Here is a 22911-nt window from a genome sequence, read left to right as displayed (position 1 = left end):
AATCATACCACTAATTTCAGTCCTATTTTTTGATTGACCTTGAATTTTTAAAATGACAAAAGATTATTAGTTGTCAACTTTGAGTACAAGACCCAGAGAATAGGGTGGCTTTCAAATTCACTTCGAACCCAGGAGACCCCTGATGCCACAACAACCCGTTGCACAGCAGTTATAAAAATCAACAACGATCGCATAGTATTTACAAGCTCCAAGGAAAGCAGAATTTGACCTCCCTCAATTCTGTCATTATTATGCCCCATCCGCATAGCTGAGCTCAGAGCCAGGGCTGTGACATGCCTGCTAGGTACCTGCGCTGTTTCCAAGCCACACTCCAAGGTCCAAATTCTTTCATATTTGTGTGACCACCTGGACCTAACATGTAAGGTGCTGAAAGTTGTAAATTATGACCTATAAAATTTGTTTGGTCATTGTAAATTTTAATGTTTATAATTCTAACAAATTCAATAATATTCTAAAAATTAAAACTTATTGATAATATTTTATTGTTTTAAGATTGAAAGCCAAATCAAGAAACAAGGTGAAACATGAGTGTTGTGTTGTAGTTTGGTAGCTGTTCAACTTAGATCTGTCACAAATGTGCTGATTTTGTTAGTGTCCACCTGATGTAAGTATTCTCACCAGCCCATAGCCAAAGATTCAAACTCTGATCTGCTATTTGGATATGAAGACTCCTGAATAAGTAATTTTGCTTTTTTCATAATGCGATACATTTTTATTTTACTTATTGGAATAGTCAGATACAGCTTAATCAAGGTGTACGTTTCGTTTGGTTGCAGTGTTGGGGACAGGACCCAGGGCTTTGTATGTGCTTTGTACAAACAAGGGTTTTGCCACTGGGTTGTATCCAAACCATAATATAACACTTTTTTTTCCTGCTTCTTTCTGGCTATATATATGCATTTCAGTTGTTACTAAAATGAGCTTTGCTGCATAGAGGAGAGGAGCTGAGAGGTGACCATGACAGGTGCGTGGCTGTAAAAGCCAACACTACAGTGGGTTTGGTTCTGGGCTCCTGACTGTGTTCTCAGTTAGCTGCAGTGGGGGTCAGGTCTGGACTCTCCCGTCTGTATTATGAGGACCAGGAGCTGCTGCAGCTGTTCCTGAGTAGGTGTCTTCCTGTAGAGGTGACACTTTATCTTTCAAAGTGTCAGTGTCGTCCTGTGTAAGATAGAAAGTGCGGGTTAGTGTTTCCAGGGTACCCCCAGTTCTGGAGCCCTGGGGGTAGATGTCCTAAGCTCTGCCCTGACAGCATGGTCTGTCTCCATTCACTTGGGGGTCAGCTAGTGCAGTGACCACCATATCTGCCTGCTTGAGGAGGTATAAAGGGCCCATTGGAGTTGGCTATAAATTTCTCTTGTGCCTTGGCTGCAGGTCACCTCTCTGCCACTGTTGCTTTAGTGGTTTGCAACCAGAGTAGGACTTTTTTTGCTTGATTTAAGCTTTTAAGCTTTTACCTCATCCAGTTGGCTGGTGTAATCGTGCTGTTGATCCACTTTTTAAAAACCATTTTGTGCACGATTTTTGTTTTGTTTGAGACAGTCACACTTGTGTAGCTTAAGGTGGCCTTGAATTCACAATCTTGCCTCAGTTTCCCAACTGATACTGTTAAAAGTTTGACTTGCTCATGATTTGTGATATTCATGTTAAACAATTTATATTTCATGTAAAATTTAATTTCCCATAAAATAAAATTCACCACAAGTCTGGCACTAGCAAGACAGTTTTGATTACCCATTATTTTAGCCTTGACTTTGATGTTTATTCTTTTTTTGCCAACGTAATTTACTACAGGTCTCTGAAGTGTGTAGAAACATCTCAGTGCAGAATCTTAAAAGTAGATTTTCCATTTAGAAACTGAAATAACATCTCCTGCACTGGAAGTCTTCTCACTCAATTCTTTCCTGTTCTCAACAACGAACTCGGAGAAACCATTGTTTGAAATAATACAAGAGCTTGCTCCAGAACCACCCTGGTGAAAGGCAGTATAGTCATGCCATGCCCTGGGATGTGCCTCAAAAGGGGGAGATTTGCATAAAAGGTCGTAACTTGACTTTGATTTTGATGTTAATATTCTTTGCTTTCTTTTTTCTCAAGTTCTTTCTATATAACTTTGCTCATAATTTGTGTTTGAGTTTTTGGGATTAAATAAAATGTCTTCAGAGACCCCTTTTCTGGCCACTGGGGTGCCACCTAGTCTACTCATCATAACTTTGTGACTTTTGGTTTGTCCTCCTGAGTTTTGCTTCTTTTGATTTTTTTTCTCTACTCTGTCTTGGTTGGTGAACTATATTGTCAGATCCCTAAGGAAATGAGAGTGGCTAGGGATGAAGGCATCACTCCTCATCCTGTTGACTCGTATGGTCTGTGGGGCATTTGGGCAAGCGCAAACAGAGCAGTTCAGAGAGTTACAGATGCATAAGAGTCATCATGAGCTGCATGCATAAGACAGTGGCCCTGTGAGACTGTGGCAGAGGTGAAATCCCTGTCCCCAGTGACCCGAGCCATGCTGAAGTCCCACAAAGCATTCATTGGGTAACGTGTACAGGGATGCTGGTTAAATAAACCTATCATACTGCCAGGCAGATACAGGCAAGTACAGCATGTTTAATCCAGCAATCATGCTTTGGAGAGGCATCTGTGCAGGGCTGGGCCAGAGAAGCCTGGACAGTCAAGACTCATGTGGGGGCAGTGTGTGCTAGCTATTGGGACCCATTTAATATTTCCCCGTTGAGTAATTTACTTTAGTTTTTAATAGTCTATAATGATAGTGAGAGAGCATGTGACTAGTACATATATTTCCTGTACTATACATTCTGTTCTTCCTTTAGAGTGTACTCCTTCTCACTGTAAATAGTGGGCTAAGCCTTACCAAGCTCAGCCCCAGCCTGAGCCTGGTCTTTTGTTGTGTCATTTCTTCTGCTTGATTTCATCTGTTTTTGCTTTATCCTCACAGCCTTCAGAACAGGCTGAGCCATCTGAATGAACCACATTCAGGTGTGTGAGTGTGCAGGTGTGTGAGAGTGCAGGTGTGCAGGTGTGCAGCACATTCAGGTGTGGAGGTGTGCAGGTGTGCACCACATTCAGGTGTGCAGGGGTGCAGCCCATTCAGGTGTGGAGGTGTGCAAGTGTACAGGTGTGAAGGTATGCAGGTGTGCACCACATTCAGGTGTGCAGGGGTGCAGCACGTTCAGGTGTGCAGGTGTGCAGCACATTCAGGTATACAGGTGTGCAGGTATGCAGGTGTGCAGTGCATTCAGGTGTGCAGCACATTCAGGTGTGCAGGGGTGCAGGGGTGCAGGTGTGCAGGGGTGCAGGTGTGCAAGTGTGCAGGTATGCATGTGTGCAGTGCATTCAGGTGTGCAGGTGTGTAGGTATGCAGGTGTGCAGGTATACAGGTGTGCAGGTATGCATGTGTGCAGTGCATTCAGGTGTGCAGAGAGCTGCACCAGTACTTGGCAGTGTCCCCAGAGTCCCCCAAACTGCCTGCAGCACTGTTGAGAATGTTTCTCTGACATTAAGTGACTCATGATTGTTGTTCCATACAGAGCTTACAGAGCTGGGACTGGGCAGATTGGGGGATCCCTTCATGAACACACTGATGATTTGAGCCAGGTGGGGAGGATGCTCCAATCCACTGACCAGAACACAAACAAAAGGCAGAGCCTCAGGACCCATCGACCCATGTGTAAAGGTCTCAAGGGGGAGCTCTCAGGGGAAGTGTAAAGAACCCAGAAAGAGGGCTGACAGAAAGCAAGGGCGGCCCTGGAGGAGGGATGTGGCAGATGCTTCTAGAAGTATACAGAAGCCTTTTACTTTAGCACTTAAGTCACTGAGCAGTTTCAGTCAGTAGGAGCTTGGGATGTTGGAGAGCTACGTAAGGGTTAAGATCTGTGGAGACACAAGCGGGGTATTCTTTTGAGTGAAGTGGGCAGTGAAGGAAGATAAGAGTCTGACAGGAGGTTAGGACAGGCTTTATTTTAGTGATGTATTGCTCATTCCAAGGGGTCTCAAGGATGTTCATAGTGTGGGGTGAAGCAGAAGTGAAGGAAGATGGTCAAGTGGAAGATGTTGGGGGTGGGCAGGTTCAGATGCTGCTGGGCATGTCTGAGCTCAGGCACAGTTAGCAGGTGTGAACAGCGAGAGGAGAGACCTCTTCCTAGGTCAGCATAGAAACTGTGGGATGGACCAGGTGGGACAGTCTGTGAGGCGAGGACATGTTGAGCCCAGCCCAGCCCAGCCCAAAGCTTAGTTCATTGCACTGGGATGGAGGAGAGCACTAGGGTGAAGGCTTCAGAGAGACTGAGGAGAGGAAGAGCCAGTGTGGAGCCTGGAGAGGGGGCATCTAAGGTTCACAGCACCTAGAGCTTAGGTGTCATGGGAGTTTGTGGGAATTGATGTTTAGAAACCCTCTTAGCATTTCTGCAATTTCTTCAATTCTGTGATGGCCAGGGGATAGCAAGTGTAGTGAAGGGAGCAGGCTAGACTTGTTGCTAGAAGTTTATGGACTTCTGTATGCAGCAGATAAAAATCTCATGGGGGAGACACAGCCGAGGACTCTGACCTTCCTGACACTGCGTCCCTGCTGCCAGCACTGAGCCAGTCATAGTTTGATAGTCTTTAACCATGCTGCCCAGGGAGTGAGAGTGGTGTGTGTGTGTGTGTGTGTGTGTGTGTGTGTGTGTGTGTGTGTGTGTGTGTATGTGTGTGTGATGGGGATGAGACGAGTATGGGATGTGTGTGTATGTGAGGGTGTGTATGTAGTAGAGGTGAGTATGTTGTATTTATATGTGTGTAGGTGCTGGGGTGGGTGTGTGGTGTGTGAGTGTGTATTGTGTGTATTGTATGTATATATGGTGTGTGGTGTGAGTGTGTGTATGTGTGATGGGGGTATGTGGTGTGTGTGTGAGAGAGTGTGTGTAGTGGGGGTGAGTATGTGGTATGTATTTGTGTGTGTGTGTGTGTGTGTGTGTGTATGTGTGTGTGTGTGTGTGTGTGTGTGTGTGTGTGTGTAGTGGCGTGTGGGTATAGCAGGTTATTTGGCAAGTGGGGCAAGACTGGTTTTGATGTGCTGTGTTTCAGTTTGGCCCAGGTTCATCGCTGGTATCAGCGCCCTTGTTTTAGAGGAACTTTGCTGTTCCATTACTCATAGGATCTTCTGTTTTAAAAAGTTGAAATTCAGACATTAAAACTGACTGGAAACTTCTGGCATTTCAATAATTCTTTTCCAGCACCATCTTTTCGCTCACGCTGTCTTCCTCTGTGTTGTTTGGATACCTGTCTGAATCCACCTTGGGGAGTGAGCCTGATATTCTGACGGCTTCTTTGGTCACAGCCGTGTTCCAAGGTCGTGCTGTGTTAGAGTTCTCTAGAGGAGCAGAACTGTTAGAATTCACCTCCTTTTATATATTCAGAGGGATCTGTCAGGTTGGTTTGCACCACACAGCATGGGTAATCCTCACTGTCTCCTTCCCCAGAGAGGCTGAGGCCCTGCTAGCTGCCCTGACGGGCTGGGTGCTGGACATTGGGAGGATCCCTGCACAGCCCCCCTCTTTTTCTGGGGAGCTGGTTCTACTTCCTGGAGTGTAACAAGAGCAGCAGAGGTGGTGGTTGATGGGCTTACAAGCCAGAGGAAGGGAAAGCAGTGAAGAACAGGGTTTATTTCCTCCATATCCCTTTTATCTGGGTACCACCAATATTTAGGTGCGCCTTCCCGCATCAAAGCTGCTCAACAAAATTTCTCCCAGCGCCACCCATGCGCTTGGCTTTTAGTTGACTCCTGGTGCTGTCAGGGTGACACCAAGACTGGCCATCACACAGGTCTATAGCCCTGCCTAGAGCTTTTTCTCCCACTTGACTGTGGGGGTTACAGGCTTCCTGTTTAACATTACACTTCCTTAAGAGCCGGAGTTTGGTGTCTGCAGATTTTGCTTTGGCTAATGAGCCGACATTTATGTGAGCCCACCCTTGATGTTGGTGGTGGCTTTCAGAAACACCATTAGGCAAACACAAAATAACAGGAAGCTGTTCCCAGAGCAACCCTTCTCTTCCACCCTTGGACACTCTCTGTGTCTATTAGAGGCCATTTCACCTGCCGCATCTCTGTTCAGGAAAAATCAAAGGACACCATTAGCTCAGAAGTGGATTTTGAGAGGTTGGGGGTGGGGTAATGGTTCTGAGAAGCCGTGGGGTTGGCTTTTGGAAGGGTAGAGGGCCCCCGAGTGTCATTAGAGGTTAGGATTGGAGTACTATGAAAGAGCGACAAGGGTTTCCCTGACTTCCGCCCCCAATCCCAAGCTTTGATATTTCTGTTTAGCTGAGGCTGGCTTTGAACTCTGAATCCTCCTGCCTCTATATCCCATGGCCTGGAATTCTGGGATTCCCTGTTAGTGCTTCTCTATCTGGCCACCCTGTCTGTTTTTATAACCCGTAATCTTTGTTTCTTTGCCATAGCCAGCTTGTGGCAGATCCATACAGAGCGTCACTTGGTTTGAGCTGCACAGCGCCAGCTCTGGCTTTCAGGGCCTGGTCCTGTCTGTATTCTTCTCAGCGCCTTATCCACTAGAACCCCCCACACATTTACTCTCAGATCACAGCTCCCACAGACACCACACCAGCTGTTCCTCTCTGCAGCCACCAGAAGGTCCGGTGGCCCTGTTTGGTTTTTGTTTTTTGTTTTCATTTCTTTGGAAATGACATCCTTATGGAGGGAATGAGAAATGTGCTCAACAGCACCACAGGCCCCGTTTTTACAATTAATGGTTTGAATAGCTGTGGAAGAGGAGACAGAGTGCTAAACAAAAACCAACAGCCTCCGTTCCAGAGGAGCAGTGGATGGGCTGAACCAAGCCCACACCTGCCCCAGAGCCATCATAGCCTAACCACCCTGCTTCTGGCTTATTTTGAATCTCAAACTGAAAGCACTTTGGAGGCAGGAGATGGCTTTGTTGTTTGTGTGCATGACACTCTGGACAGGGATGGCTGTCGTTGTGGACACTTGAGACAAGTGTGTCTCAGTCTCAGTGAGCGAAGTGAGGAAGTTGATCCCGGGGCTTTTGAAGCTGAGGTAAATGGCACAAAAACATTTGTCCACATGGGGATGCTTAGAGGACAGTGGCCAGGATGCTGGGTTTCTGGAAATGCCTTCTCAGGAAATCGGAAGGATACATGGCTTGTGACCGACAGAATACAGGTGTGTCTCCAGCTGCCCTTCCCACCAAATTCTGCTTTTGAGAAGATAAACTAGACATTTTCTTTTTTCGAGACAGAATTTCTCTGTGTAGCCCTGACTGTCCTGGAACTCACTCTGTAGACCAGGCTGGCCTTGAACTCAGAAATCCACCTGACTCTGCCTCCCAAGTGCTGGGATTAAAGGTGTGTGCCACCACTGCCCGGCTGACTTTTTTTTTTTTTAATCCTTTTACTCAGAGGAAGTGTTTCCTCTCAGAGACAGATACCAGAAAGAACTGAATGCTGTATGAAAGTCACTTTTTGATTCATCCAGTTTCTTTGGAATTAAATATTCAATAACCTTACTAGCATTGGGGAATTGTAACTCTCAGTATAGTTATCTCTTGATATTCATTGGACTGGCACCAGGACTCACTCAGATGCCAAAGTCTGAGGATGCTCAAGGCCCACGTTTAAAATGGCACAGAATACACAGATCCTATGCATGTTCTGTAGTGACAACACACTGTATTGTCTGAGGAAAAGATAAATATCTCTATATGTTCAGCACATGTACACTTCCCCAAGACGTGCTTTAATATTTATCTTATTTGTAATTGTGTGTGTGTGTGTGTGTGTGTGTGTGTGTGTGTGTGATGTACATGTGAGGACAGGTGCCATCTGAGCGTCTGAGCTCCTGCAGCTCCCTGATCTGTAGTTTCTGGTGCATGAGAGCTGCCTTGTGCAGATGCTGTGAACCCAGCTCTGGTTCTTCACGGAGCCCTCCTGAGCTCCGAGCTCTTGCCAGCCTCTTCCCCTTGGTTGTTTGTACCCAAGGTTTGGAAATCATGGACACACAGGACTGACTGTGTGACAACTTATGGTGTGAGTTGGTGGTGTTATTTCATTCTTCTGCATTAAGGTCTTCCAGGAGTATTGTTTAAGTTTGGTTGGCCCACTGTGGAGAAGGTAAAGATGTAGAGACTAAGGGAGAAGCCCGTCTTCTCCAAGTTCCACAGAGAACTGGCCACTCCTGGCAGGTGCATGTTCCTGATGTGAGGCTGGGGACTGTGATACATGGTGATTGATGTGTGTTGGACTCATGTTCTGAGGCAGGCTGTACATGTGATCTAAGGAATACTGTGTGTGACTCAACTGTGTGAGACAACTGTATTTGTATAAAGCTTGTAGGCATTGTATTTCAGTTTCATGCCCTCATAAATGGAACTAAACCCTGAGAAATTGAGTAGAGGGGCGATGTTTCAGGTTAACTTCATAGCTCTATAGAATGGTAACTTTTAGGGCTACTTTTTGCCTAATGAGCATCTTGACTTTAGAGAAATTGGATGTTTGGAAGCTGGATGAAAATTGAATTATCTCTATCAAATTTGATGTAGATAGAACACTTTAAGGTGTAAGAGTGAAATAATTTTGTGGAATATGAATTATGAATATTTAGTTGATCCTTCAGTATGAAACAAGTGGGGGAATTGTAGGTATGTTAAGTCAACTTAAGAAATATCTGTAATTTAGACTATTGCTTTTTCCTGGTCTCTTTTGCCTCATGAAGTATAAGTGAAGTTTCCATTCTTTAGTACTTGGTTACCGCAGTTGTTGACCAGTCCATCCACTCATGTGGACACTGACTCTGAACACAGGTTGAAGATTAGGAACCTTGCTTTGTGTTAGATCCTAAGGTCAGAAGGGGAATTAGTGTTATCGATCGATGGCAGAATGCCTGCCTAGCATGCATAAGGAAGTCCCCGAGTCCTATTCCAATGAAAAACAACCACAGAGGTCAAAGTTTGGGTTCTCCGGTGTGGATAGTAAGCAGAACTTGCTCCATGCTGTGTCTTCAGGGGCAAAACATTGGTAATCACAGATCCCGTGTCCAAGTGTGCTGTGGTGCTCTTGCCTGGCTTCTTACATGGTTGACTTTCAGGATTAGCATTTGAAATTTTACTTTTAAATGTCCCCATCCCAGACAAGAATCCATGAGCTGTGTGGTTCTTTAGTAATTCTCTGTCTCACAATGAGTGTCCCTCTCTGGTTGTCTCGGAGTCTCCAGTGAGAGAACAAATCCAATCTCTGGTGTGTGCTTTTTTTGTTGCGTGGATGGTCATGCATGAACTGACAAGCTTTCTCTTCTGGTTGAGGGGTTGACGGAGTATGGAACCATACCTTACCTTAGCTGAACTCAGAGGATGCTGAGACATATGAATGTGGGTACAATGTAAAGAGTAATTGCCTCATCTGAAAATGTTTTGAAGTAAAAATTTGGAGTGGGCATGAGGCCGAGTGTTAAGTGTTAGAGTACTTTTCTGGTATGTGCAAGCCCCTGGGTTCTGTCTTCAATAATTCAACAATTAGCTAACTAATGCTCTCTTTCATCAGCAGTTTATATATAATATAATTAGTACGAGATAACATTTGCTGAGGACGTACTGTATCCCAGCTCTAAGGACTGCGTTTCTGTAAATTTGCCTGTTGACTATTATCAGATATGGAAGCCAAGGCCTGGAATGGTTAAATAACCCACACAGTGTCACATAGTGAAGCCAGAAGTCTGGTTCTAGAGCTTCGGTGTGTAGCAGAATGATACTGAATTGTGAATGCTGAGAAACTCACATACAGGGTCCTGCTTCAGATCAGGACACATAGGTAATGACACGAAAGACAGCAGACTGAGAAGTTTTGTGCTTGATAATAAGCTTGGGTTTCAGGATGCCAGGGATAGCAGTCGTGAGTTGACCAGGTAGTATGACACATACAACCCAGCTGTAGCCACACTTAGTAACCCCCACCCAACTGAATCTTCATCATTTAAAGAAGTCTCTGCAAAATCCAGTATATTATAACACAGAATCAGGCTGGATGACTGAATATTGAACTGATGTCAGTGTCCTGACTCATGGCACCTGTCTCTTTCTGGGTCCAGTGCACTGTGTACTGGAGGATAGTTGAGGCTCATCGCTTAGCAGTGACTTGCCATATGGTCCCCAGGAAGTTAAATCCCTTCTTAAGGACTAGGTAAGTTGTCATCTGCCTAATAGATGTTTCCAAGGTCAGTTACCTGGTGCATATTAATCACCAAACTAGTGGGAAGTAATTTCTCATCCTGGGCACTGCCTTCAGCCCTCTCACACAGGAACTGTGTGATTCCCAAGTCAACACAAGCAAGAAGTAAGAGGTCTCTTCTCCAGGGTACTATTAGTATTTGTGAACCCATACCTGAGATTCTGGCATTAAGTAATAAAGTCGTCTAGAACTTATCATTGTAATAGGAGAGCCGTTGTAAAAACAGGAGGCATAGGGCCCATCAAGGGATGGGAGGGTGTGATCAATTAGGCCTTTCTGGAATGTTTGTGTTAAGATATAAGAGAAGCCTGATGTGATGGCTCCCAACAGTGACCTCAGCATTGGGGAGGTGGAGGTTGGAGGACTAGTTCAGGGTATCCTCAGCTACTTAGAGAGCTTAGGCTATCCTGTGCTACATGAGACTCTATCTCAAACAACCAAACTGAATAAAATAAAATGACAGAAGATGGAAGGGAGAAGCCAGATGCTAAGAGCAAGGTGCCAGGGAGGTTGGAAGGCTAGAGATCAAGGCATAGAAGATTGGAGCCGGATCGTTTGGGGGCCTGGCGGGAATGGGCAGAGGGGAAGAGCTAAGGGCAGCAGAGGAGGCAGGGCAGTCAGCACTCATCTGAGGCCTGCTCTCTTAGCTTAGACAGTGGTTTGCATTGTGTTTCCTTCCCTCTGGAAAGACTTGTAAAACAGGGCAAGCAGAGCTGTGGCTGCGAATTGTTCACTAGGAAAGATTAGTTGTTAGCTTCGTAGTGATTATTCACTAGTATAAGTCATTTTAGTGGGTTTTACAGGGAGTGCACTTCATGGCCTGGTCTCTGGCTCTGGGGTGACCTGGTCAGCCTTGCTGGGTGGCAGCATGGAGCATGTGGGAGATGCTCAGGGGATTGGTGCTGGGAGAGGACAGCCCATGGCTTTTCAGAGGTGAGCAGGGTGAGCTCAGGGAACAGGACCAGTGTGTCTGAGGCAGAAGCCCATACTGAGAAGGGTTGGTGGTCAGATGCTTAGGAGAAGAATATGGGATCTTCTAATTCAAGAAGAATATACAAAGTACACACACACGCACACACACACACACACACACACACACACACACACGCACACGCACACGCACACGCACACGCACACGCACATGAGGTGCATTCACTCACTCACACATATGCACACACTATCCTGATTGCCCTGTCTGAATATCACAATCCAACACTACTCTCAAATACTAGCTGTGACTTGAGTCCTAGAATGGTTTTGGAACATGGCACACATTCTGTTGGAAAATATCTGGAAATGAATCAGGAGGTGGTGGCAATAGGAACTTCTAATAGGCCACAGTAGCCTTGAAATGATCAAATATGGGGAAAATTACCAACTATCTGTCTCCAGAAATCTTTAGGCCTTGAGCCTTACAAAAATATGATTGGTTTTGCTGTCAAATATTGAAGCCCAGATACTTTCAGTGAACAGTTGATCATGTTTATGATAGCCAAAGTACACGAGATTTTAACAAAAGTGATTCATAGTCCAGGTTGGACAGATGTGAGTTGTAGGATGCTTTTCTCTCTCTCTTGTTGGGTGAGGGAGGAAAACGTTAGCCTTCCAAGCTGACAGTAGCACCTACAGCCAAATAAGGATGGTGTTTGATGGTGATATTCAGACAGGGTGATCAGGATAGTGTGCTCCCGAGTGTGAGTGAATGTGCATGCGAGTGTGTGTGTATGTTTGTGTGTGTGGCATATGCACATGCATGAATTGCCTGTAGAGGCTCCAGGTGGCTGTGAGCTGCCTGATATGGATGATGGGAACTGAACTTGGGTCCTCTGAAAGAGTAGCAAGCACTCTTAACTTCTGCACCATCTCTCCACCCAGCTCTGTTTCTGTTCTTATTCCTAAATGATTTGATTATTTCCTAGATCAGTAAGGCCCACTTGAGGGAAGATGATAAATATTTTTGGTTTTATTTTGTTTTTAGTTTTAGGCTGTGTTACATGGAGTACATACATACAATACATACATACATACATACATACATACATGCATACGTACATACATACACATATCTCAGGTCATATTCTAAACACAAACCATTAATTCTGCTCCTTTTCCATCTATGCAGTGCATATAGTGGTCTCTGTTTGATGTGGCATCTTTACGCTCTGACTCCCTCGGAGATGGACTGGGGCATATCCTGTAAATAAAACAAGGAGGTTATATCCAGGACACATGCTGGCTCAGGAACGTGTATAACAGGAACTTCTGAGCAAGGTCTGTTCCAAGTGTGCCTTTTGCAGAACACTCAAAACTAGACCTGGTTGTGGAATTTGATCAGGGCCCATAGCACATGAGCTGAGGAAACCTGGGGACATTCCCATTCCTGGAGAGAAGTGTGGAATCCTCCAATTTCCATCTCCTTGTGTGTGGAATAGAGCCAGGAATTTGAAGGAGGAACAATAGAGTACCATCCCAGGCTGTGCTGACGTGGTGGAGAAGTCTGGGACATTGTTGTTCATGCTAGCACTGGGTCTTCTCACTCTGCAGAGCTTCTGTTGGGGAAAAACAACCCTCTGTGTTAGCGGAGTTACAGGAGTTTCTTGTATATGGAGATAGTAACATTTGTGATGAAGAACTTCTTTTATTCTAACTAGAATGTGTGGGTGTGTGTGTGTGTCTAATTTTTGTGTCTTCATTGTTTGCCTTTGGAGTAGCTATTGTCATTGGCTTTCTGTAAACAAAGGCTTCCCCATTCAAGGCACATTAGCTATCATATTATTTATGTTATATTTATTATATATTGCATATTATAATTAATTATATTAAAATATACTTGACAAATTGAACAAACTTTTGGGCAAATACTATGGATTTGTCTTAGATTAATGAATTTTGCATCAGTAGTAATTAGAATCATTAATCTCAAGGTTGAAGGTTATAGAAAAACTCCAGGTGCATATTGCCAAAATAATGACTTAAGCAGTTTTAGAAGCCAGCTCTTCTGGGAATTTGCTTTAGTACAGAGCATATAGTGTATGTATGCCTTTAAGTTAATCTTCAGGGAAGCTTAGGATGAAAAATTCTCTTCTAGTCATATGTCCACCTAAAAATTTTGATTCATGATTGAAATCTGACATAAAATAATAATAAACTATTAAAGAAAACACACATATATAAGGAATAAAGAATTTTAATACAATTTTATTACTTCGAGTATTTCATACATTGCATTTTGATCATCTGTATACCTTTTCATCTTCTCCCAGATTCACCCCCATTTCTACCCTCCAACTTTGAGGTCCGACTTTGTGACATCATTTTTAAAAACTCATTAGGTCCAATTAGTGTTACCCATGTACTCTTGAATGTGTGGCTGTTCTCTGGAGCATGATAGTTATACCAGGAGTCACACTCTCTTAGAAAACTAACTTTCCCTCTCTTGGTAGCTATCAATTGTCAGTAGCTCCTTAGTCCAGGGCAGGGCTTCAGGATTACACCTCCCTTGTATACTTGGAATAGTTTTCTGGGCTACTCTTCCTTAAGTCATGTGGATGCTGTCATACCTTCTGTGAATTCACATGTGCAGTTACCTTGTATCTGGAAAGCAGTTTACTTGTAGTCATCTACCACCTCTGTCTCTCATAATCCTTCTACCTCTTCCTCTACAATGATCCCTGAGCTTTGGATGGAAGGAAGTGTGTTATAGATATTCCACTAAGGGATGAATACTTCTATTTCTGAACCTTGACCAATTGTGAGTCTGTATTAATTTCTATCTGCTGAGTAGGGAGATCTCTGGTGAGGTTTGATTAATGATGCACTAACCTATGGTAAATCATTAGGTGTCAGTTTAATTCATTGTTCCTAGAGTAGAGTAATAGTAGTAGATTGTCATCTAGTCCTATAACCCACCTGGCTATGGGTTCTAGGGTCCCATAATGGTGCAGGTATGGGTTCCCTCTGAAGGAGTTAAATCCAGCCATGAAGTGGTTGGTTACTTCAATGACAGTTGTGCCACTATTGTACCCATGGGCATATCTTCCCAGCCTGATTGTTGTTATGGCTTTCAGGGTTTGCAGTTAGATGTTGATAATTACTTTCCTCAGCTATGAAAACTAGCCAGCATGGGTGAAGCTCCAGCTCAGTACCAGTTCCTTCTTTCATGTTCAGAGATTCAAGTCTGTGATGTCTTACCATCACAGGGTTAGGGTTAGGGTTAGGGTTAGGGTTAAGGTTAGGGTTAGGGTTAGGGTTAGTGTTAGGGTTACTATCAGGTTCTGTAATAGGGTCTTACTATCACATTCTGTAGAGTAACCAATAGCATTGGCAGTAGCTTGTCTATGTGTGGATTATGGAATCCCCATTGGCTAATAGCCCCCAAAGAGGTAACCCCTTTCTAGTGCTAGAGGATAGTGCTGACTGACCCGAACCTGGATAATAATAAGGTTCCAAACAATGAGTGGGGTTTGAGGAATAAAGCAGACAAAAGTAGTAACTGGGACCTCCTGGATAAGGAGGGCTTGGATAAGCTGATGAATTATGCCAAGCAAATTTGCTAGGAAGTACAGCACCATATATACAGTTTCCAGGGAGCCGACCAAGGTCAGCAGACAGCAAAATCAGACAATGCTGGCAAAGAGAAATAGGCTATCCAAGACACAGCTGCCTTAGAACTGATAACTGCAGCCCTAGGGAGGAGTTGGCTTCAATCACAACCTTGACTCCTGGGAAGCACTGGCTCCAGCCCCAGATGGGATGGCCAAGTCTGATCCTGGGCAAGGACATAGAACTGAAGTTCACTTTGTCTTTTTATCAGAGCCTTGGAGAAACTATGGCTCCCCAAAGCTGACACCTGAAGTTCTTCTCTGGCTTCCACATACAGGTGTTGCAGATAGACGGACAGATAGACAGACAGACAGACAGACAGACACAGAGAGAGAGAGAGAGAGAGAGAGAGAGAGAGAGAGAGAGAGAGAGAGAGAGAGAAAGAGAAAGAGAGAGAGAGGAGAAGACAAAATGAGTGAAATATATGAGGAAATTATGTTGGAGTAAAACAATTTGCCCCCAAATAAATGATGATCCATCTGACTTTAATAGCAATCAAGAAACAATGAAACAGCAATACATTGTTGACACAAGACCCGGCACTGTAAAAGACTGTTGACAGCTATTGCTTGCAAGGGATCTGCATTAGAACGTTCCCATTCACTACCATTAGAAATAACACATCTGGGTTTGTTGCTGGAGAAGACCCTTGGCCTGCCATGCTTCAGGTCCTGAGTCCCCAGCATCGTAAGACAAAGGCACAGAATAGCAGTTGAGTTCCTCTTGTGTAAAATGTAAAGTTTAAAACTATTTTTGGGAAGATCTTGGATACATAGATATTAATCTGTGATCCTTTGGGAACAAAAGTACACTAGTTAGAACTTAGGAGATGTGACTTGCTACTTTTCTCTTTTTTTTTAAGTTAGTGATTTTATTTGTTTATATTTCAGATGATATCCCCCTTCCAAGTTACCCCTCCACAAACCCCTCTCTGTCCCCTTTGCCTCTATCAGGGTACTCCCCCACCCACTCACCCATTCCCGCCTCACTGCTCTAGCATCCCCCCATGTTGGGGCATCAAGCCTCCACAGGACCAAGGGCCTCCCCTCCCATGTATACTCTTTGGTTGGTGGTTTAGTCCCTGGGAGCTCTGGATGTTCTTATGGGGTTGCAATTCCCTTAGCTCCTTCAGTCCTTCCTCTAGCTCTTCCATTGGAGTCCCCAGGCTCAGTTGATGGTTGGCTGTGAGTATCTGCATCTGTATTGGTCAGGTGCTGGTAGGCCTCTCAGGGAACAGCCATACCAGGCTCCTGCTGGCAAGTACTTCTTGGCATCAGCCACAGTGTAGGGGGTTGGTGTCTGCAGATGGGATAAATCCCTAGGTCGGACGGTCTTTGGATGACTTTTCCTTCACTCTCTGTTCCATTTTTTTTGCCCCTGTCTTCCCTTTAGACAGGAGAATTTTTGGGTTAAAAATTTTGAGATGCATGGATGGCCCCATCCCTTAACTGGGGGCTGTGCCTATTTATTGGAGGTGGTCTCTTCAGATCGTATTTCCCCCTTGTTGAGTATTTCAACTAAAGTCATTACCATTGGGGAATTGTTACTTTTTAAAAGTACACATTTCCCTCAGAGATCCTGCTTCAAGTAATCTGTTTTATGGAATTATGCTTACCTAAATACATGAGCATATGAGCACAGATATGTATTGTGATGTATAAATAAAACAATGCTCATAATTGAATGACTGAATAAATTACAGAATCTTAGATAATCATTGAAATGATGAATTGCTAGGATCTTTAGTCTATTGTCAGGAAGTCTCTGGTGAGTCTTTGCAGTGTTGTTGAGTTTCTCATTATCGCATCCTCTTTTGCTTGTACAGCTGTATCTAGGACCCACAAAATCTGAATATAGTTCTGGGTTTGTAAATTAGAGTGAGCTAAATGAAAAGAGAAATAGAATGTCTTAGGAATGGCTCGTGTGTTGTGTGTGTTGTTTTTACACAAAGTATCCATTAGTTAGTGCATAAGGACAAAGCAGGGAGACATTCAAGTACTGCCTTAAGCATCTGGGATTTGTGGAGTTGAGGGCACTCCCTGCAGTGCTGTGTTGAAGGAAGTGCTGCTGTACCAGGAGAGCCCTGTGCTGTTGGTCTGTCTTCATGGTCCCCTCAGCCTGCAAGGCACAGAGAGGGACTAAAGAGCATTTGTGATGCGACCATCTTAGAGATCACCATATACAAAGACAAACAACTGCCACTGACTGTTTCTGGCTGGTTCTCTCTCTGTCTCATTTACACTCTGTTGCAGTGGGTGGGTGGATGCACAATGTACCCTTTGCACTGACCTGAATTGGGAAAAACTTGCTGGAGTAGACAACCCCTTGGGCTGTTGGCTCCGAAGACAAGGATGTGGTTTGATGAGAAGAGGAAAAATGTTCTGAGGGATTGGGCAGAGGATGAAAGGAGAGGAAACTTTAGTAAGGACAGTGCCCTTCAGAATAGTGACTTCCACTTTCAGGGGAAGAGTTAGTCTCTGAATGTCTCTTTGTGGGGGGCAGCAGGGAAGGGAGCCTGGTGCTGGGATGCCCACTTATCTCCTAGGACAATGACAAGAAAGTTTACTCAAGTGTGTATCAGAGGGTTGTGTTAATACTGCTGCTTGTCAGCCCCTCATGGGACAGGCCAGAATTCTCTCCCTTCCATCCATGAGTCTGGGCCCCCTCCATGGCTTCTGGCCAGAGGAAGTGCTTGTTGGCTGTAATTCCAGATGGGGGTAGTTTCCAGACCATTCGACAACAAGTTGGGTCTTTGAGTCCAACATCATCTTCTAATAAACAGCTCCTTATGTCATCCTAAAACTACCCCCAAATAATAACTTCCTTCCTAGCTCTATCTGGATACTCTTTAGTTTTTCAGACAATATAAAATTAGAATAAAGACAACATATATAGACGGTTAAAAGTTGAAACAGTTAGAAAAGCTTATCATGAAAAATCAGTGGATGACTGCCAGCCTCATCTTTTCATTCTGTGCATACTCAATTGCAGACAACCACTCTGAACCCTGTCTTTATTTTTTCTGTTGGTTTCTACCATATTTCAAAATTAAAATCAGAAATTTAGTTTTCCTAAGTATGTGTTCATATATTTGAATGGATGTTTATTATGATTTTTGTGCTGGGGAAAGGAGCCTGAGGCCTTACTTATGCTAAGAAATTGCTACACCACAAGCCCTTCACTGTGTTTTAAAACTAAATTTAGAAGTTATCTTCATGGCATTCTTTAACAAAAGAAGAATGAACTTACTGACCTTGGTGCTGAATGGTGAAGTGATTGGACTGTGAGTACATCTATTTTAGTATAATTTGTTTTCCCCTCCTCACTTCTGGGATTAAACATTTATTTTTACATATTAGGTTTACTATGTAATTATACTATCCAAGCTTTCTGTTTTATTTTTTGCAGTGTTAGGAATTGAACATGGTTCTTGAGCATGCTAGGGAAGCCCTCTGTTTCTGTGTTTGGAAGTAATCCTGTCAAATGACCTCTGTATCTACACTGGCGGCTCCTCACTGCATAGACTGGTCACTCTGTAGCTATTAGACTGGTCACTCTGTAGCTATTAGACTGGCCACTCTGTAGCTATTAGACTGGTCACTCTGTAGCTATTAGACTGGTTACTCTGTAGCTGTGTTATAAGCTGTCATCCTAGCTCTTTCCTGAGTTGTATATCCAGGTTTGGGCTTTCTTTTTTTAAAAACGTAATTGCATGTAATATTTATACATATTTATGGTGTTGGTTAGAAGTCTTCAATGCATATGTAATCTGCAATGATCCAGTAAAGCGATCATCGCCATCCAGTTCTATAGATGTTCCTGGTACAGTAAGCAGATTCCTAAAAAGAGAATGTGCAGACTACATCACAGTTTGGCTGGGTATAAAATCTGAACTCTTTCTCTAGCTGTCTGTGTTGCTAGCAGGAAGCCCAATCAAAGTCTAATTGATTTTCTCCTTTGCAAATATGTCTCCTTTTGGTAGCTTTGTGTCTTTATGAAACATTTGTTATACTACAGTCATAAACATAACAGGCTACTACCCTTGTAAAATCCCATTATGATTTGTGTGTAACTAAATTCCTTCTCCCTCCACTCTGCCCTCTAAATAGCTTTTGGTAAATTCTGCTGCTTAAGGAAACATTTCTGCTTATATAGGGTACTTACTTAAGCAAACTTGATTATCTGATGAAAATATATGTCAACTCTAGATTGGTAAGAGAACAAGAGAGAGCATAAATGGCTCTGTTTAACCGAACTTTCGGCTGCTTTGGAATTGATGTCCCTGGGCCTATTGCACGCACATATTAAATACTTCCTGACTTTTAGCTTGGTTGTCTCATTCCTTGGTCATTTCCAGCAAGTCATCTCTCTACCATCCCTCTCCATAAATTACTCTCTGTGTTCATGTCTACTTGCTCTGTTTGATGACCTGCTGAGTTTAATCAGGACATTCTGAAGGATCTGGGGTTTAGTGGGCTTAGCAGTGGTTATACAACCAAAGTTGGTAATTCTCTTCTAGAATCTATCAATAGCCAGTACTTGAGAGATAAGCCTTAGGGCCCCTTGAGCCTCTCCTGATTCCATGACTGATTATTGCTGGGGGGCTAGTCTTCTGTGAGCCCAGTGCAAGAGAGCATAGTTGTGAGTTACTGATTGCCGTGGTGTGAGTCTAGAGTGTAGCCCTCCACAGCCCCTCAACTAACTCTATCTCCAAACTCTTACATTATCCTGCCTCCTCTTCTGCAGTGTTCCCTGGGCCTCATTTGGGGAGGTGAAAATGTCTTCTTTAGAAATGAGTTCATAATTATCACATATTCTCATTCTTAGCATCTTGGATAGCTGCAAGTCTCTGCATTTATCACTGTTCATTGTCAGGGTGGCTGGGGACAACTTTTGTCTACAGTAATACACATAAATATGGGAATTCAGGTGACATACTTTGGTTTTATGCACAATCTTGTATGTATATGGGAGATCAACAAGAGTATTTCGGCTAGAGTTAAGTACTTTAATAGAATTTGGCAATTTTCTTCAGTACCATAAAATGAATAAATAATGAATACATTAAAAATAAATAAATTAACTGTGATATAAAGACATGAATACATTCTTAGGACATTTAATATTGTCTTTTTTTCTTATTCAAATTCTGGCAGTCTACAACTCCTTATTAATCACCCCTCTCCCTTTCCTCCCCTTTCCTTCCCCCTCTCCTCCATTTCTTCCATTCCTCTCTAGTTTCTTCCTTTCCCTTCAGTGATTTTGGTACAGTGATTTACTATGTAGCTTAACCTGGCCTTGAACTCATAATCCTCTTGCCTTGGTTCCCTGGTTCTAGGATTATAGGTGTGCATCTTTCATGTCTGGCAGGGTTGGGGGTAGCAGCTTGAATTTGTTGTTGTAGGCATCAATACTAGGGCCTTGAGCGTGTTAGGAGAGTGTCCCACACTGGGTTTCACCCCCAGTGTGCAAGATGAGTGTTCTCAAGAAGAGAAGGGATGGCGTCTTCCAGGGAGCATGGAGGATGAGAGGCTCCCTGAACATAGATTTGAAATACCAGTCTGTACATCAAGCCATCATCTTGTGGGGATGTCCACTTGGTCTTCTGCTCTCTCCTCACCTAGTCAGTGATGCCTTCACCATTGTGCAGACAGATGTGCTTTTCACGTGTGCAAGATAAGAGGTGGTGTGGATGTCTTCGAGGTTCCTGTGGTTTTACTGTTCACATTTAGGAGATGTGTGCTAAGCAAGCTCAGCTGGCAGGGTTCTGGAGGCTTCTTCAGGGGAACTCACACTTTCGGCGGTTGGTGAAATTCAGTATTATCCATTCCAGCCTTTCTTGTGCTTGGGAGCCAGTGCAGCTAGAGGCTCTGAAGATGCCTTCCTTCTTCAGAGCTGTGTTCTGCATCTCTGACTACCAGGCAGCTTGGTGGTTTGGGACCGTGAGTAGCTGCAGACCCATGTTTTTGCTGGTCTTTATTTTCTGCTGGGCTGGCTGTCATTTGTTCAATCACATTAGGACACCCCTCCCCCCCACAACCTTGTCCTCTCCTGAGAAATGTTGAAAGCTTTTGTACTGGAGGAGAAATGTCCAGGGCCTGATGTGTTCACCTTTACAACCAGCTGTGGGAACTCAGGTCCACACATCATACAGTGGACCCTGTCATTTACAGTGTGTAGGAAGAGAATGGATGGCCAGCAGGGTACACTTTCCTCAGGATCATTTCTCCCCAGTTCCCAGGCCTTACTGCTTGCCAAATATTCACACTTATAAACACCCATCCCAACCTTTTGCTATGAACAGTGGTATGTGGGCAAAGGCTCTGGCACACACATGAGTGGGAATCTTTTGGAGAATTTACCCACTTGGTGATAACCTCCTTTGCTGCCAGCCTTCTTCATTTGCATGTTAAGCACTCTAGATGGTTTTTCCTGGTACATGGATGCTAAAGCACCTCTCACTCTGTCCCACCTTATACTGTAAATTCTTAGGGTGTGAACTCAACAGATGTGGTAGGAAGTGTGAACTACCTTGCTTTTCTCAGGAGTTGTACAAGTATCCATCTCCCCCAGCCATGATCCCTGAACCTGCAGCACTGGCCTCACACGGTAGCTGAGTTTGGTGCCTGAAGAGGGCAACCCAGACGATCTCCCATGTGCATCTGAGCTATATATATATATATATATATATATATATATATATATATATATATATATATATATATATATATATATATATATATATAGTTAATATATATATTAGTTAATATATATATATAGTTAATGCCATACAGTGATCCTTACCTAGATGAATATGAGTAGCTGACCATGCTAATTCTGCCTCAGGATGAAACCATGTTTTTTACATCTAGTTGGCACACATTTCTTTTCTTGTCTTTGTTTTTGTTTGTTTGTTTGTATTACCAGGACTCCTTTACTCTTCAGCTTTCCACCTTCATGGCCTGGATCCATCAAACACACTCAGCATTCTGGTGAAATGGGAGACGTTCAACCTTGATGGAGTTATATGCCGTGTGTGTGTGTGTGTGTGTGTGTGTGTGCGCGCGCACGTGCGAGCACACACACATGTGTACACACGCACACACATGCACACACTCACGCACACATACACACATGCACACAAGTGCGCACACACATGCACACACACATACACACGTGCACACACACATGCACAAGCACACACGCATGCATGCACACACTCATGCACACATACACACATGCACACATGCGCACACGCACACACACTTATTCCACAGATGGAATCTTAGGTTCAAATGTGTAACCAGACCATCTTGCAAGATTCTGTCTAGTTTTATCTTGCAGATGTGAACTTTTGTGCTTTCTTTATGATAGTTCCTTTCTACCACCAGTTGATTCTTCCTTTTCCTCTTTCTCTTTTCCTACCTCTGGAAATCTCAGGCCTGGGTTATGCTCTGTTGCTCTGGCCTAAGATGCTCTCAGGCCCTGTAGCAGTCCACATCATCTTGAGGTGTTTTGATGTACCTCGGGCTTTGGCCTTTCTGCTTTGGTTCTTCTGATGTGTACACTTGGAACAATGTGTGTATTAGATAACCTTGCTAAACTATATTTATGGGCAGGATTAGAACATACAATCCCAGAACTCAGCACTTGAGAAGTGCAGGCACGAGCACCAGGTGTTCACGATTATCCTTAGCTACATAGTGAATTTGAGGCTATCCTGTGCAACGTGAGCCCCTGTTTCAAAACCCCCAGACAACCAAAACAAATAGGCTTAGGATCATGCGTTCAGAGAGTAGGCCAGGAGTCATTGTGGATCTCGGCTTGTGTCTTTGGTTCAGTTTATGTCCTTGTTCCTTGACTGCCCTGTCATGTAGCTGAGGTGCATATTCTGTCTGTTTAAGTAGTCTCTTCTGGGGACAGAGAAATAAATGGCAACTTCCTCAGTATCCATGCAGGATTTAACCCAAGCCCCCCTGAGATTCCAAACTCTGTGGATGTTAAAGTCCTTTCTATAAATGGAATTGCTCGTGCATAAAACCC

General features: G+C 43.8%; 1 protein-coding gene across 9 annotated transcripts in view; it reads left to right on the top strand.

Annotated features, from left to right (window-relative positions):
• The window catches only part of Atp8a2 (ATPase phospholipid transporting 8A2), a 554904-nt gene that overhangs the window by 126690 nt on the left and 405303 nt on the right, over positions 1 to 22911 (top strand). The window lies entirely within an intron of this gene.

This window comes from Mastomys coucha, unplaced genomic scaffold (assembly GCF_008632895.1).
Source record: "Mastomys coucha isolate ucsf_1 unplaced genomic scaffold, UCSF_Mcou_1 pScaffold9, whole genome shotgun sequence".
Lineage (NCBI taxonomy): Eukaryota > Metazoa > Chordata > Mammalia > Rodentia > Muridae > Mastomys > Mastomys coucha.
Note: the sequence above shows the minus strand (reverse complement) of the source record. Positions and strands in the feature narration are given on the sequence as shown.